We start from the raw sequence: 16,356 nt of genomic DNA, 5'->3' as shown, positions 1-16,356 counted from the left end.
ACATACATTCATGAATCATTCTAGAGAAATAAATCATTTCTGTTTATTGAAAGCATGAAAACAACTTCATATCCAGCTTTCTTTCTACTTTTTCCTTCCCCTGACATCGTATAGAAAGTTGCTTGAAGCAGTTTTGCAGTTTTCTAACTAAGAAATAATTCATACATAGGCTTTTTCCTATTACTTCACATAACCCACTTTGTAGAATTCTGAGCTTTATTATGAATCAGAGTTCAAAGTTTTCAAATTTATGGGTAAAATTGTGTTGGGGATTATATGACAAAATCAATGCACAGCCAACTTTTAAAATAGCATTTTATAAACTACATAATTGTACATTTGTGCTAATTCACTTCATCTATGTTTATTACAAAAACTTAAAGTGGGTTACTATTTTTCATATTTCTGAGAGATTTATCACATTAATTTTTAAGACATAAGATACTTCTTACAAAAGGTTAAAAATTAAGTAAAAAGCAGACGTTCTTTTTTTTCATTCTGGAACAACGATGAAAAGTAGAATAAAACCTAACACACACACACATACACATGCACACAAACACAAGCACAAACAATTATTATTGTATATAAATTTCTAGAAACATTGGACTTTATAAATAATAATATTAAGTTGTACACAATAACGTACATGTGTAATTTCAGTGTCTTTAAAATTATATTGAGTGATATGGAAATTTGAAATAATGTAAATATATAGCTTTGGGAGGGAGTCAGATTTATTTTATTGTCATTCACCCAGAATGTTGAAAGCCAGCTTGCAAAGAAGAATACTCAACTCAAATATAATGTGATTTAAAAACCAGGGGAAAGAAAACACTGTAAGTTGTCTTGATTGAATAGTTATTTAGGTATTAGGCTAAGACTTAGAAGCTGAACATTATATGCAGGACAACATTGTAAATGGGAAATTTGGGAACATTTTTAATTTTTTTTTTGGGGCAGACAAGTTAGCCATAATCTTATTACTTACATTCACAGAATGTTAAGTCAAACTCTTCTCTCTTTAGCTGCTTCCTTAAGATATTTTCCCCCTCACCAACACTTATGGCCACATATACATAGCCATTGTTCTCACCAAGGAGGACCCCAAATACCCCAAATAGCTTCCTAACCTGCCTTCAGCCCAGCCCCTGCCAATTCTCTCTCTCCAGGAAATTGCATTGTAAGTGTTTATTTTTTTTTATTTTTTTTTTATTTATTTTTGGGACAGAGAGAGACAGAGCATGAATGGGGGAGGGCCAGAGAGAGAGGGAGACACAGAATTGGAGACAGGCTCCAGGCTCTGAGCCATCAGCCCAGAGCCCGACGCGGGGCTCGAACTCACGGACTGAGAGATCGTGACCTGGCTGAAGTCGGACGCTTAACCGACTGCGCCACCCAGGCGCCCCAATTATAAGTGTTTAAAATTGCAAATGTGATACATATTTCCATATTTGAAATGTTTTATTAAATGTCCAGTTTCATCAAAATGAACTCTGAAGTCATCCTGGAATACATGGCCTTCCATGACCTCAGTCTCACCTACGTTATTCAGCCTCAATTTTCGCCACTCTTCAGTGTTGTTTGAGCAGTTCAACAATAGGTATGCCGTCTGATCCCAAATAGCTTTTCAACTATTTTATTCTCTAAAGAGTTAGAAAACAGCGATACACCTGGCCAAAAGTAATTAGTACTAACAAGTGATCCTTCTCTCAGGGAATTTCCTTAACTGATTTTAACTTATGATATGTTTACAAAACACCTTAATATTTTATGTTGGGAAAAGCATTAGTAAAAAAAAAATAAATGAAAATTCAATACTTCGATCATTTTACAAATATATGTTAAGGACATATGATAGATCAAGCTCAAGTGAGCCTTTAGGATTCTTAGGCCAAAGAAACAGTCCTTAAGAAATCACTTATCTAAGAAAGACAGAGAAGTTGGACTTAGTGGTCAGATCACAAAGCTAGTGCATCCAGAGGGCTAGTCCTGTGGAGACTCTGTATTTCTTCCTTTCCTCCACAGCTTTAGGGATGGTTTTCCTGTTTACTTTATTTCTTTGCTTCCTATCACTTTTCTTTGTTGTTAAATGTGGGTTAAATATTGAGAGAGATTAAGGAATTTTCCAAAGAAAGTAAAGACAGTCTTTTCAGCCCTTGCTGGGGTAGAACGAGTATAGAAAAGAGGGTGGTTCCAGAGCTCAAGGTGATGAGTGTAGTCGGGAAGCAAGTGAAGACTCAAAACAGACCCAAAAGTAGCTGCTAAGAGTAAGGTGACAAGAGAGAAAGAGACTGTGGCACAAATTGGGCCACGAGTAGAATTAAAAAAACAAAAAAGGTGGGGGGGTGCCTGGGTGGCTCAGTCAGTTAAGTGTCCAACTAGGGCTCAGTTCATAATCTCATGGCTCATGAGTTCCAGCCCCTCATCCAGCCCTGTGCTGAGAGCTCAGACCCTGGAGCCTGGAGCCTGGAACCTGCTTCGGATTCTGTCTCTGTCTCTCTCTGCCCCTCCCTTGCTCATGCACAGTCTCTCTCTCTCTCTCTCTCTCTCTCTCTCTCTCTCTCTCTCTCTTTCAAATATAAATAAACATTTTTTTTTTAAAAGGCAGAGAAGAAGCAGATTAACTCCTTAAAAATATCATGGACAGGAGACATTGAAAGCAGAGTATGAGTCAACCCTGAGTTCTCCTTGGGGAAAAAAAAAAAAAAAGTCTCCAAAAACACAAACAGAATTCTCTTCCTGCATTCCTGATTTCACACAGAAGTACCTGAAAATTTTTTTTCAGGCACAGCTAGGCTCTCTGAATATTCAAAATACCTAAAGTAGGTCAGTCTGAAATAAAGATGTTTAATCTTTATGAACATCCTTCTAGTTCATTCAGAAATCACTGCGAAAATATTAGAATAATGATAGGTAGCAGAATGTCAGTTGTTCATATAAGATCATTCTTACCTTCCTGTGTGCCTGACCATATGGACAAACTCTCTGAATCAAGGAGAGGAGGCAGGGAATCCAAGAAATGCGATATTCCATTTGCTGACTTTTGAGCTGTGTTGTTTATAGTTTACAAGTTCATGTAATTTCATAGGTGGGATTTCACAGTTAGCAGAATGATGAGGGAGGCAGATGGCATAATCATTTATTAAAAAATCAGCCACCTTCTCATATATATGATAGCTCTTACTTCATTCTTTGGGATTTGCATTCTAAATGATTAAGGATCCAGTAAGACAGCATGAAACCTCATTAACAAAGATATATCTTCAGGCCTCTACCTGAAGGGGAAGTGGTGATTTTTCCACCTCATAGCCCTCAGTTTAAATACCTGCTGATTTGTTTTATCTCTACTTAGTTGAAAGTATTTCAGCCACATTAATGCAGCTTTTAACTATAGAAACCGACAGAATACAAAATCAAGGTTTTAGCTATAGCCTAAAATAAACAAACCAGAAAATTTTTCACTTATGAAGCTTCTACTTTCTATGGCATTGTGCAATATATTAGTGGTTAACTAAGGGCTTCTCTTGATGCTAAGGGAAGAAGGGATAAACCAACCTCTGTGATTTCCCAGTTCATTACGAAAACCCACACAGCAGATTTGCTTTTAAACTGATGTGGTGTCTTTGGCTTTTGCTTTGAAGTAAGATGCTGAAAGCGATACCCGGTGGCAGAGACCATATATTCTCACAGTACATATAAGCAGAGGTGGTCTCATAATTAAGGTTTAACCAGAGCATGCTCCTGCTGTTTCCCCAATCACTGTTGAAGGTAATAATAGCATTATAGATTAGATAGCAAATTGCAACAAAGTTAAGCAACTGCATCATAAAAAGCAATATTGATGTGTAAAAGAATTAGGTAAACTTAGTCAATGAAGCATAACATTTCATTCATATTAACCTCCAGCAGGGCCCTCACAGTCCTAGGCATTGATCCAATCATTTGCTTGCCTAAGTATTTTCTACCTTCTGTGCAGTCACTTACCTCTTTTCTGCAACACCCACTCTCATCTTTAGAAATGCATTGCATTCTCACTTTTACTGGATAGATCCTCACAAAAGGAAGTGGGAGGCTATTTTCAGCAAAAAACTGTACAGAAGCGGTTAAAGTTGCAGAAGCCAGAAAAGCATCCAGAATCCCTGGACTTTTTTTTCACCTGACTCGGCCCTAGAAGGGTTCCTTCGAACATGGTGATCCTACTGACTTTATAGGATAGTGGATGTCCAAGGCACATAAGCCCTTTAGGTGGTAGTTAGGTTGAAGAATAATGCTGCAGTGTTGGGGGGTGGGGGGTGGGGGGTAGGGGAGGATGGGTGGGTGTGGTTTTCTTTAGATGGCTTACTTTTTATCCCAAGGTGGATTATATCCCAATCAACATTTTTCAACCCAACTTCCATGGTAAACAATAGAAGTTTTATAAGCAAGATTAACCATTTAAGTCAGTGAAAAGAATTGTCACTCTCAGAATGAAAAAGGGGTGTTTGGTCTGGGTGAATTTGGGAAAATGAGAGCAGAGGATTTTAGTGATGTCTATAGATTCCACGGAGAAGGAGAAGTTTTGTTTTTGTTGTTTTTTTTTTACCCTGATTCCTGTAAAAACAGAAGGAATTATTATGTCTCTCAATAATCTACCATAGTAGATGATAAATAACTTTTCAGGAGATTCAAGAAAGTGGTAGAGAGTGTAAAATCAAGGCCCAGTGAGAGACACATTGATACCTAAGATAAAAGGCAAATATGAAGAAACACAAAAACAGGTGCTCAAAAAGTTTTCCTCAATATGTTAACTTCTTCTTATAACTGGGATCAAGACCAACCACACTCAAATGCTAGAGAAGATAAAAATGAGCCAGCTATGTTATGTTAAAGTATCAGAAATAATCTGCTATAAGTTTTTTAACTACGCCAAAATGAAATAGTTGTCTGTTCTGGTGGGTCACCATCTCGACTAAGTATAATTATTTTAATAAAAATGTTTTCCATGTTTAATAAAAGTCTGATGTCAACATTGAACATATTGAATAGCAGCACTGAATGATTGGAAGAACATATTAATTTGAGAAGAAAATATGTGTTTAGGTTTTTTTTTTAATTTGTGGAAATCAATTTTACCACATAAAACAATTATAAATCTGCCTGCCACGAGTCTATCACAAAGATTTTCACAGAAAAATGTCAGAATGAGCAGAGACTTTCATATGTTTGCTTTATTTCTAACATTCTCTCTTCTTAAGAGGAAATATAGGGACAAAATAACCTACTTGTTTTTTTGTCGTTTACAAAAGATTTGAGATCTTCCAATTTCTCATCATACTACATGAAAACCAGTTTTTCAGGTTGAAATATGAATGAAGAGATTACATGTACTTCCTTTCCCGTCAAAACTTCTGTAAGCTTTGATCCCTAGGAATATATCTCTCACTCTTTCTTTTTCTATTTCTCTTACTTTCCCTCTTGCTTTCTCCACATCTCTCTGTCTATCCACAAGACAGACAGAGTGAAAATCACTAATCTCCTATTGATTACTTAAATAATTATATGTCCTTGTAATTTTTCTCAGAGGTGTTTCATCTGCCAGATCTTTCACCTCCAGATGTTAATGTTTGCTGAACTGAAGGGTACGTGATCTTTAAAGGATTGTTAAAATTATAGTGCACAAAGACAAGATGATTCAAGGTTGCTTCAAAGTTATAACTCAAAAAGTCTTTAGGTAATTAAAAAATGAGAATGTATACCTGAATTAATGTGAACTGAAGAAATTGAATAAGTAATTTTTAAAAACGTCGCCTGGCTAATTCAGACCTATGGAACAGTGTTTTCCTTAATAAACAGGATACATGTTTTGTTTTGCTTTCCACTTCAATTTATGTATCTTATATTTCATTTTTTTAATTTTTCTCACTTCTTCACTCATGAAATAGAGAATTTAATAGGGGGAAAAACAAGAAGTAGAATACGTTTAGTACAGGAAAAAATATTAATTGCTTGAAAATGCAGAGTGAGGAAAGAAATCAATTGTGAGTAAACAGCACAGAATGAAACCTCTTGACCTTGTCAGATGCTTTATGGGAGAGACCCTTCAATCAGAAATGTGCTGATGCCAAATTATCACAGGATTTGATCTATCCTCTAATAATTGAAAACTCCCACTCCTGGAAGAGAACCAGATTTCTGAACAGCCACTAATTTTTCAGAGTGGAAATTTAGTACTGAGGAGATTGCACACTTATCCACTAAGATTTGTATTTGTATTTTATGGCCCATCACATTCAATATTAGGCTCTGATTATAAATAGCTACATTATGTTTTGAGATGCACTAATCTGTAATGTGCTATTGCAATTCATAATATATATATATATACACACACACACACACACACACATATATACACATATATACGTATATATATAAATGTGTGTGTGTGTGTATATATATATATATATATAATTTAGCTTATTACCATTAGTATCATTCTTTTACATATCACAGTATGTGAAAAACTAAGCCATAAACAAAGATAAATGCCATTAATGCAATATCTGTGTTGAATCTTAGTTGCCTACATCTTGCCCATGAAGAAGATGGTAACTTTGAATTCATCAGGTGTTTCTCTATAGGGAAATAACATAAAGAGGAGAATAACCAACATTTTTCTTCAAGTTTTCCACTTTATATGTGCAATATGCTTCGCATCATTTTATCATTGAAAAGTCTCTCATTCTAAGATTATTTCTGAATAGTAAAAGCATCTAAAGTAAATCACAAATTGATGATTCATGTGCATATGTAATGAAATGACCCAAGATGAGTTTTCTGGATATTAAAAATAGCTATTCTAGAGATTTCTAGAAAATGTAAAATAACTTTTATTTGAAGCTCTAATACCTATGACGCTTTATTAATAGCTCTTTTCTACTCTGGCAGGTACAACAACTATGAGAAGAAAATGAGAGAATGCATGTCAAGAATGAAACCACTTTAGCAAAAAATATATATATGTATATTTATATATAATATAATTATTATTATAGTATAGTATAGTATAGTGTATTAAGGTTAACTCTGGAATTAAAAACAGAGTCTAAACAGTACTATACCCTATTAGTTGAACACATAAAAGAAGTTTTAAAAAATAGTGTCGAGGCAGCTGGGTGGCTCAGTAAATTGATCACCTAACTCTTGATTTCATCTCATCTCAGGTCATGGGTTTGAGCGGAGTGTGGAGCCTGCTTAAGATTCTCTCTCTCTCTCTCTCTCTCTCGTCCTCTGCCCCTCTCCCGTGCTCATGCTTTATTTCTACATAAAATTTTAAAAAATAATAAAAAAATTAAAAAGGCATGTATATGTATAAAACTTAGTTAACTTGAACACTCTTAATACTCATTCAACAGACCAATTTGAGCACTTACTAAGCACTAGGATTACACAAGATGTTAAAAACATAATGATGAACATATCAAAGTTTCTTACCTCAAGAAACTTAGTGTGGGAGGCAGACAAGTTTAATAAATGCTGCGATTGCCATAGATACCATAAGGATGAGAGTAAGTATAAAGGTTTCACGTCTGGGCTGCAGGGAATGGTTAGAGTAGACTCTGAAGAAGTGACTTGCTCACTAACACTTGAAACATCCCCAGAGATTTTAAGCAGGAAGTGACATGATCTTATTTGCTCTTTACATAGCCAAAGAACTTCAAAGGAAAGACTTGACAATGAATGGTGGTGACTCTTTGGCATCAAATGGCGACTTAAAAAAGTAGTATGTAGAACAATCCTTGGACCCATGAAAAGAAAATTAAATTGCTTGGGAAGCTGCTTCCAAAACTAATAGTGGTAGTGGCAGTGTATAAACAGTCAGGAAAGGCTTTGCTGTTTTGTTCAAAGTAGATGAGGTCTACTTGATGCAACTATGTCTCCTGGTATCCTCCCTGCCAAATTCTATATATTTTCTTCATCCGAAACTATTGAGACAAATACCTATAATTTCAGTTCAGTGTATACCTCCAGACAACCTGACACTTTCTTAGCTGATAAAGTGTTAGAATTCCAACTTCTGAGAAGAGGAAAGGGCACTTTTGGGGTAGAGACAAACCTGGACTTGAATGCTATATTTTAGGGATAATTTCTCAAAACTCCCAAATGATACTTTTTCATCCTCTTGAGAAACTTATAAAATAGGGTTACTATTAATTCACAGTATTTTAGAGAGAATTAAATGAGGAAATACACAGTCTGGAAAATAGGTTAAGCCAAATAAATTGTTGTGTTTTTTTTTTCTCCTTATATTTGATAAGAATCTTAGGGGACTAATTAAACCTTTAATTTTTTTAAGTTTATTTATTTATTTTGAGAAAGAGACAGCACGAGTGGGGTGGGGGCAGAGACAGAGACACACAGACAGACAGACAAAATGCAGACAAAATCCCAAGGAAGTCCACACTGTCAAGGCAAAGCCCAACAGAGGGCTTGAACTCACAAAACCTCAAGATCATGACCTGGGCCAAAACAACAGTTAGATGTGCAACTGCTGAGCCACCTAGCTTCCCCACTAAATAAACTTTTTTTTTAAATTTCAGTCTAATTATATTTGTTTATTCAGTCAACCACCATTTGGAGTGAGATGAATAGTCCAATGAAATAGAGTAAAAATGCCTCTTTCAATAACTAGACCTGTAACTACTATAAAGAACTTCTTTGTGATTGAGTGTACTCATTTGGGAAATACGCATATTGAACCTGATGACCCCTGGTATCCTTTCTTGTTACAAAAAGAACAATTCATTTATAAAACGATACAGGAAGGGGTGCCTGGGTAACACAGTTGGCTAAGCATCTGACTTCAGCTCAGGTCATGATCTAATGGTTCATGAGTTCGAGCCCTGCATCGGGCTCCCTGCTATCAGCACAGAGCCTGCTTCAGATCCTCTGTCCCCATCTCTCTCTGCCCCTCCTCTGCTCTCTCACTCTCTCTTTCAAAAATAAATATTTAATACAAAAATAATAAAATATTTTTAAAATGATATGAGAATTAATAGCATATTAAGCATCAGAAAAAAGGAATGGATGAGAAGAACAAGTATTCACAATAATACAAAAATCCCTCCATAGTCTAGAAGTATGTATGAAAGTATCTCAATGTCTGAGTGATATACTAAGACATATAATAAACTCAGGTAGAAATATGTCTTTTTGAAGGTAGCATACCACAAAAGATTTTACTTACTGATTTTAATAGTATAAAAAATTCCTAATCTAATAAACAGGTAGGATTATGATTATCAGATAAAGTACAAGATGTCCAGTGAAATTTGAAGTTTAGACAAACAACATTTTAAAAGTATAATATGTCCCATACAATATTTAGAATATACTTATACTAAAAAATATTTTTATCTGAAATGCAGATTTAATTGGACATCCTGTATTCTTTTAACTAGATATAGCAAAAGTAATGGAGTTTACCAAATAAGCTCTCTATGTTTAACAATACGTTAAACATTTCCTTAACCTGATAATTAAGAAAGATTAACTTTGGTCCAGGTAAATTCATTCGTCATTTATTAATTCATTATGTCAGAAGTATCTCATCTGTCCGGTCCTATACAAGGCATTGAGCAGTCAATCTTTAACAAATACAAGGGTGTACCCTCATGAACTTCATAGAGATATATACCATAGAGATAAATTCCACAAATAAAAAAGGATCTTGATTTGCCTCCAGTTACCTTTTCCTAAGAAACTAATGTTAACTATTAATCCTTAGGAATAAGATAAAAAAGTGTGATTGCCTGAAATTCCCCAGCAGGTTTTATTATTAAACATACTCTAAACTAGCATAATATATTAACAATAATTAACTAACCAAAATCTTAACATCTTAACTCCCTGGGAATTTTAAAACCAGATTCATCTAAGAGCTATGCTAACCGAACTGTCCAACTCTCTCCACTACTGTTTTGATCCTACTATGTTTTGATCCCACCCAACTCCAGGACATTTACTCTTCCCACAGCCCTCATTATTGACCACAGATTGTTCCTGATCTTTACTTACTGACCTAAGAACAACTGAAGTATGAAAAATAATGAGTGGATGAATTAATAAATGAATGAATAAGGTAAGTGAGTGGGTGAGTGAGTGATTGAGTGAGTAAGCAAGCCAGCCCTGTCTTTGTCACCGTATCAACTTTCTGCTTTATATGTCTATGGAGGACACATTCTCTCTGCATAAGAACCCTCTTCTGTGAGCTGTGGCTATGGGAAAATGTTCATAGCCCCTTTGGCAGAAATAGTCACTTCTTAATTGAAATGTACTGCGGAAATGAAGGTCGACTTTGTATAGTATTAGGATATTTCTTATGAAACACTTACTTCTCATGACTACTTTCTTCCATATCACTGTCCCCAAACCCTCCACAAAAGCTAACTCATGATATTTAATACCTTTATGTCTGAGATACTGTGACTTACAAGGCCACAAACCTAAGGCATACCTACTATCAAATACTTCCAAACAGATTTAAAAATGGTACGGATGTTCCTAATCTTGACTATACCCATTGAATAAATAATTAATGCTATTAATTCATATTAAAGACCGTGTTTCAAATGGCAACAAGTAGATTACAAATGATTGTGTGTTTAAAAGGGAAAAAAACGTTATTATTTCATCAACTTGCAAACCATTCAAAAAATATGGTAATAATGAGCAGATTTAACTTTTTTCTGCTAATATACTGACTGAGGCAGTGTGGTAAAAATAAAGAGTGGGGGGGCACCTGGGTGGCTCAGTCGGTTGAGCGTACGACTTCAGCTCAGGTCATGATGTCACGGTCCGTGAGTTCAAGCCCCGCGTCAGGCTCTGTGCTGACCGCTCAGAGCCTGGAGCCTGTTTCAGATTCTGTGTCTCCCTCTCTCTCTGACCCTCCCCCATTCATGCTCTGACTCTCTCTGTCTCAAAAATAAACGTTAAAAAAATTAAAAATAAATAAAAATAAAGAGTGGGGGCACCTGCATGGCTTAGTAGGTTAAGCATTAGACTTCGGCTCAGGTCATGATCTCACGGTTTGTGAGTTCCAGCCCCGCGTCTGGCTCTGTGCTGACAGTTCAGAGCCTGCTTTGGATTCTGTGTCTCCTCCTCTCTCTGCTTCTCCCATGCTCATGCTCTGTCTCTCTGTTAAATTTAAAAAAAATAAAAAAATAAATAAATAAATAAATAAATAAATAGTTAAAAGAGCTTGGAAGAGGGAGACTTAGCCTATGACTCTAAAAAACTTTTAAGACATTTAGAGAATTATTTAACTTTCTTGGCTTCAGTTTTTCCATCTATTAAATAGAAAATAGGAATGGGAAAGAAGAGTGGAAGAACAACTTCCTGTGTATTCTCTAGATTTTTTCATCTAAGCCTAAATAGTATGCATTACATTTAGTGATAAAGGATCAGACTCATCAGTAGAAAATTCTCTTCTTGGGAGTGTGTGTGTGTGTGGGGGGGGGTGTTTAATCTGTCTCTAATACAATTCAAATGAATTCATTAAATATCTACTGAGGGCTTTATGCATAAAAAGTATTGATCTCGTATACTTTGCATTGCTATCGTATACTCTTCTCATTATTAATGGAAAATAAAATGTACCCGATTCTCTTACTTAGGTGTTGGTAAGGTCATACTGCATGCCCCTGCAACTAGTAATGTAATTATAAAAGGCACAGCCCTAACTATAATCCACCAAAGAATATTTTAGTGACAGAAGCATATAATCTAGATGATCTCCCTTCTTAGAGGAATCTAAAAATTATTCACCGCTTCAACCCACCCACTGAAACACCCTCAAATGAGTTTGAGACCTTGCCGCCTTTTAACCTTTTCATTTCTGCAAAATGCTACTCTTGGAATGATATTCATACACACCATAATTTTCTGAAGCATTCTTGCTCATAGAGAAAGTAAAACACTGGAGATGACAGGGAGATGTCTAATACTCCTGTGAAGATGGAATTGGGTAAAAATCAGCTGAAATAGCAGATCATTTTCTGAGTCTCATGAGTATATGCAGTCTCAGTTTTTATCCCTCTTTCCATCATTCCCTCACCTCGATTGTCTTTGGACCCCATTTCTTGTTTCTGGAGCCCTTGGATCCCCATGTCAATCAGTTACTCTTTGGACACTTTTTGGTTCTTTGGCTCGCACTTCTTGTCTGATCACCCTCTGTTAACCACCTGCTTCAGTGAAATAAATATTGATTTTTGCCTTTACCTGTTGTAGGTTCCAAGTACTTTAATATTTCACACTTGCTCTCCTTCCCAAGTACCCTTCTTCAACATCCCAAAGGATCAATCATTTCTGATATAAGTAATAAATGTGTCAACACTCTTTTTAAAGTGTTACGTTTTCATTGCACTAACTGTGGTCAGAAGTAATTCCTCAGTATCTGGCATTGAAATTGCCTGTTTCAAAAGCCTCCACTACTCTATCCACACATCTGGGGAAATAGAGATAATTGCCGCACGTATGCTGATCCTGTCCTTAGAGCTTTTCACACATCAAGAGCAAGGCCACTTTCTCCTCATTAGTGCAGCAAGCACCTGTCCACACATTGTGATTTTAAAAGCTGTGAGAAGATCTTAGTGCTTCTCCAACAGTGTTTCCCCCTCCCTGTAATTCCTTTAATTGGGAGAAAGTCTTTCATATGAAAAAAATAATAAATGGCTGATATGAGATCATTTCCTAAGAAAAGGATTCAAAAATTAAGACACATTAAAAAAAAAGAAGAAGAAAAGAAAGAAAGAAACAAGGATACTCAGCAACATGATTCTGAAGGAAAGGAGGCATATAAATGTGAAGATGTTTCATAAAAAGGGATTTTAATTGGAAAAAGGAAATTGAAAGCCACAACAAAATGATATGCTCTTCAATTTTTACATTTTGCTTTCTGCATACCCCACTTTGATCCCACTGCCAAAGAGCTCCTTTAACTCCTTCAACATAATTTAAACAAAGTTTCAAAGTCATTAGGGATCCTATGACTCTTCAGTTGATAAAGTGTGGATATTTGGTTATATATGGAAACTCTTTTCACCAGAGATGACCTACCTCACTTTTCAGTTCCCTTCCAATACCTAGAATATATGAACTATTCCAGACAATTTACACAGGCGTTTCTAAGAGATCACGGAATGCCATTATGCCATATGTCTTCAACCGAAAATAATTTACCAAATTCCATATCAAATTCCCATTGCATTTAGCTTTTAGTTAGCATGAATGTCTATCAAATTATCAACTTCACAAAAGCATATTTAAGAACAAAAATAATTTTATTTCATATGAGAAAATGAATATAAATATGCAATCAAGGCGTATATTTACCCGATATCAATTAACTGAATGTTACAAAACATTAGTTGATACAAATAAACATTGAGAATTATATCAACAGCATTTCCAGTTACATCTTTCAATAAAGACAGAAGCGAAGCAACTTCAGTAGAAGCTAATGAATCATAAAAGCAGATTAAATAGTTGGAAAGACATTGGATGACTTTGAACACCAAATGTCTGGGGCATATCTACTCTTCTAAAAGGACAACAGAACAAACAGTAAATGTCTGATGAGAGCTGCAGTAAATTTGGAAGGCGTTTCATTTGAACACAAAAAGAATTACTTCATCAAGATAGATAATATAAAATTTAATCATGGGTAAATTTTCTCTTGACACTAGACAAATAGCCAAATTCTCTACAGTGTTTGAGGGCCAGAACCTGGTGAGTTGTACTTTTAAGTGTTTCTAACCAGGAACAGTAATCTTGGGGTATTATATCTGAGATTTTTTTAAGTTTTTTTTTTCTCTTAATTTTTTTTTTTAATTTTTTATTTATTCTTGAGAGAGAGAAACAGAGAGACAGAGCATGAGAAGAATGGTGGGGGGGGGGGGGAGGCAGAGAGAGAGGAAGACACAGAATCTGAAGCAGGCTCCAGGCTCTGAGCTGTCAGCACAGAGCCTGATGTGGGCTCAAACTCATGAACTGTGAGATCCTGACCTGAGCTGAAGTTAGATGCTTAACAGACGGAGTCACCCAGGGCCCCCTATATCTGAGATTTCATTGTCCCCCCCTCCAAATTTGTCTTATATATTCATGATGTATATATCTGATGATTCAGTGATGAATTCCATATTATAATTGTTATTTGAATATCAAAATGTGCAAACACATTTTAAACATTCTCTAAGGCAACATTTTGTCTGTGTTTTAGCCGAGAAAAAGCAATAATACTTTTTGTGTTTTTTCAAGTATTAGAAAAAAAAATCTTACATATGTTAAACTAAGCCTCAAGTGAGTTAGGCTTTAATCAAGCTGTTTTGATTTATGTGTGTTATTAATCTGGTTCAATTCACATAACCATTTATTGAAGGTAGAATCAATGCAGACACTGTGGAAGGTAGAGTTCTTGCAGTTAGTTTGAAATAAACAGGGTAAGAACATGGCAGACGCTGAAAGTACTCAGCCCTGTGTTTCTGCACTGTCCTTTGAGGTGTCCCTGCACGCAAACCCATACCTTTATGGTCAGTCCCTGGCGATAAGTCCTTCTGGAATTATCCTCAATTGTTTACCGTCTGTTTCTATTTGGGACTCTGATTGATCCACTCCCCAAACAGAAACCTGTTTAGGAGATCTTCCCTAGGACCCAATAAATTCTCCGTTTCAGCACCACAAATCACTCCAGGCAAAAAATTTCTATAAGTCAGAGTGCCCCAAATCCAAAAAAAAAAAAACAAACAAACAAAAAAAAAACCCAAAAAACAAAAAACAACAAAAAAACTCCCACCTTCTTGGAGGTGGGGGTGGGGCGCCTGGGTGGCTCAGTCACTTGAGAGTTGGACTCTTGATTTGGGTTCAGGTCATGATCTCACAGTTCATGATTCATGGGATAGGGCCACACTGGGCTCCGTGCTGACAGTGCAGAGCCTGTTTGGGATTCTCTCTCCTCTCTGTTTCTGCCCCTCACCCTTTCTCTCAAACTGGCTCACACACTCTCTCCTCTCACTAAATAAATAAATAAATGTTAAATTAAAAAGTCAATTATTCCAATTAAAAACAAAAGAGCTTCTTTGGGTAAGGAAGGGAAACATGGCTCGTATTCAGGAATAAGAATGATGATATATCAATAAATTACTCATACGGATATTTGAAAATAAGAAATATTTTAATAAAATACCAAAGTAAATGCATAACAGGTTACACTGGGGCTTTTTAAACTGTAAGTACTTGTTAGTTGAGACATTTTATTCAAAGAGAATAAAACAAATTGTTTATGTCCATGTCTTTGAAATAGAAGGCCCTACAATAATGAAAATATGCTAATAGGTCTTCACTTTAATTAAGCTGAAAATATCAATGGTATATATCATGCTTAAGGTTCAGTAATAAATTTTTACTGGAGCTTACTTCAGTGTTAATTTTCACTGTGGCAAAAACAAACAAAAAGGTACTTTGTACATAAAAGTATCTTTATTTAAATAATATATCAAAAACCAGAGTCATTAAGCCTGAACCAATATTTTATAGGTAATATAATTGAGGATACTTAAGTTAACTAACTGTATACACTCTCTGCTAAAAATAAACAAATAAACATAAAATTTGAAAACAAACAAACAAAACCATTGTATCTTTTCCTTGGGACTACCTGTTTTTTGTTTTTGTTTTTTTTTTTTCTTTTTGCATTTTACTCTAATAAGAAACATTAACAGGTTATCTGGACAACTGACTATTGTTAAAATATAACTCTAAAAAAAAACATATTACATATTTAGTTGGCTTTTAGATGGACTGTTGCTAGAAATATGTGTTCAAACATGATTATATGTACTTTTGATGTTTTAAAAAATATGGCTTTGGTTTACTGAGCCATTTCCTTCTAAAATAAAAGACAGGGGCGCCTGGGTGGCTTGGTCGGTTAAGCGTCGGACTTCAGGACTTCGGCTCAGGTCATGATCTCACGGCCCGTGAGTTCGAGCCCCACGTCGGGCTCTGTGCTGACCTCTCAGAGCCTGGAGCTTGTTTCAGATTCTGTGTCTCCCTCTGTCTCTGCCCCTCCCCTGTTTATGCTCTGTCTCTCTCTGTCTCAAAAATAAATAAACGTTGAAAAAAAAATTTTTTTAATAAAATAAAAGACAGTTATAATTTCTTTTTCTGCCTACTAGTTTTTGCTAGGACAGCCTATTTATCTTGGCATCTAGCACACCCCTTCTACTATCTCGATCTGGCACATTCAACTTAGTCTCCCACCCTACCCCCCCAAAAAAAAAATCCCAGAAATTTACTTCAACATAGAATATGATTTTCACT

This window comes from Felis catus, chromosome B1, assembly GCF_018350175.1.
Source record: "Felis catus isolate Fca126 chromosome B1, F.catus_Fca126_mat1.0, whole genome shotgun sequence".
NCBI lineage: Eukaryota > Metazoa > Chordata > Mammalia > Carnivora > Felidae > Felis > Felis catus.
The sequence above is the reverse complement of the archived record's forward strand: the minus strand, read 5'-3'. Positions refer to the sequence as shown.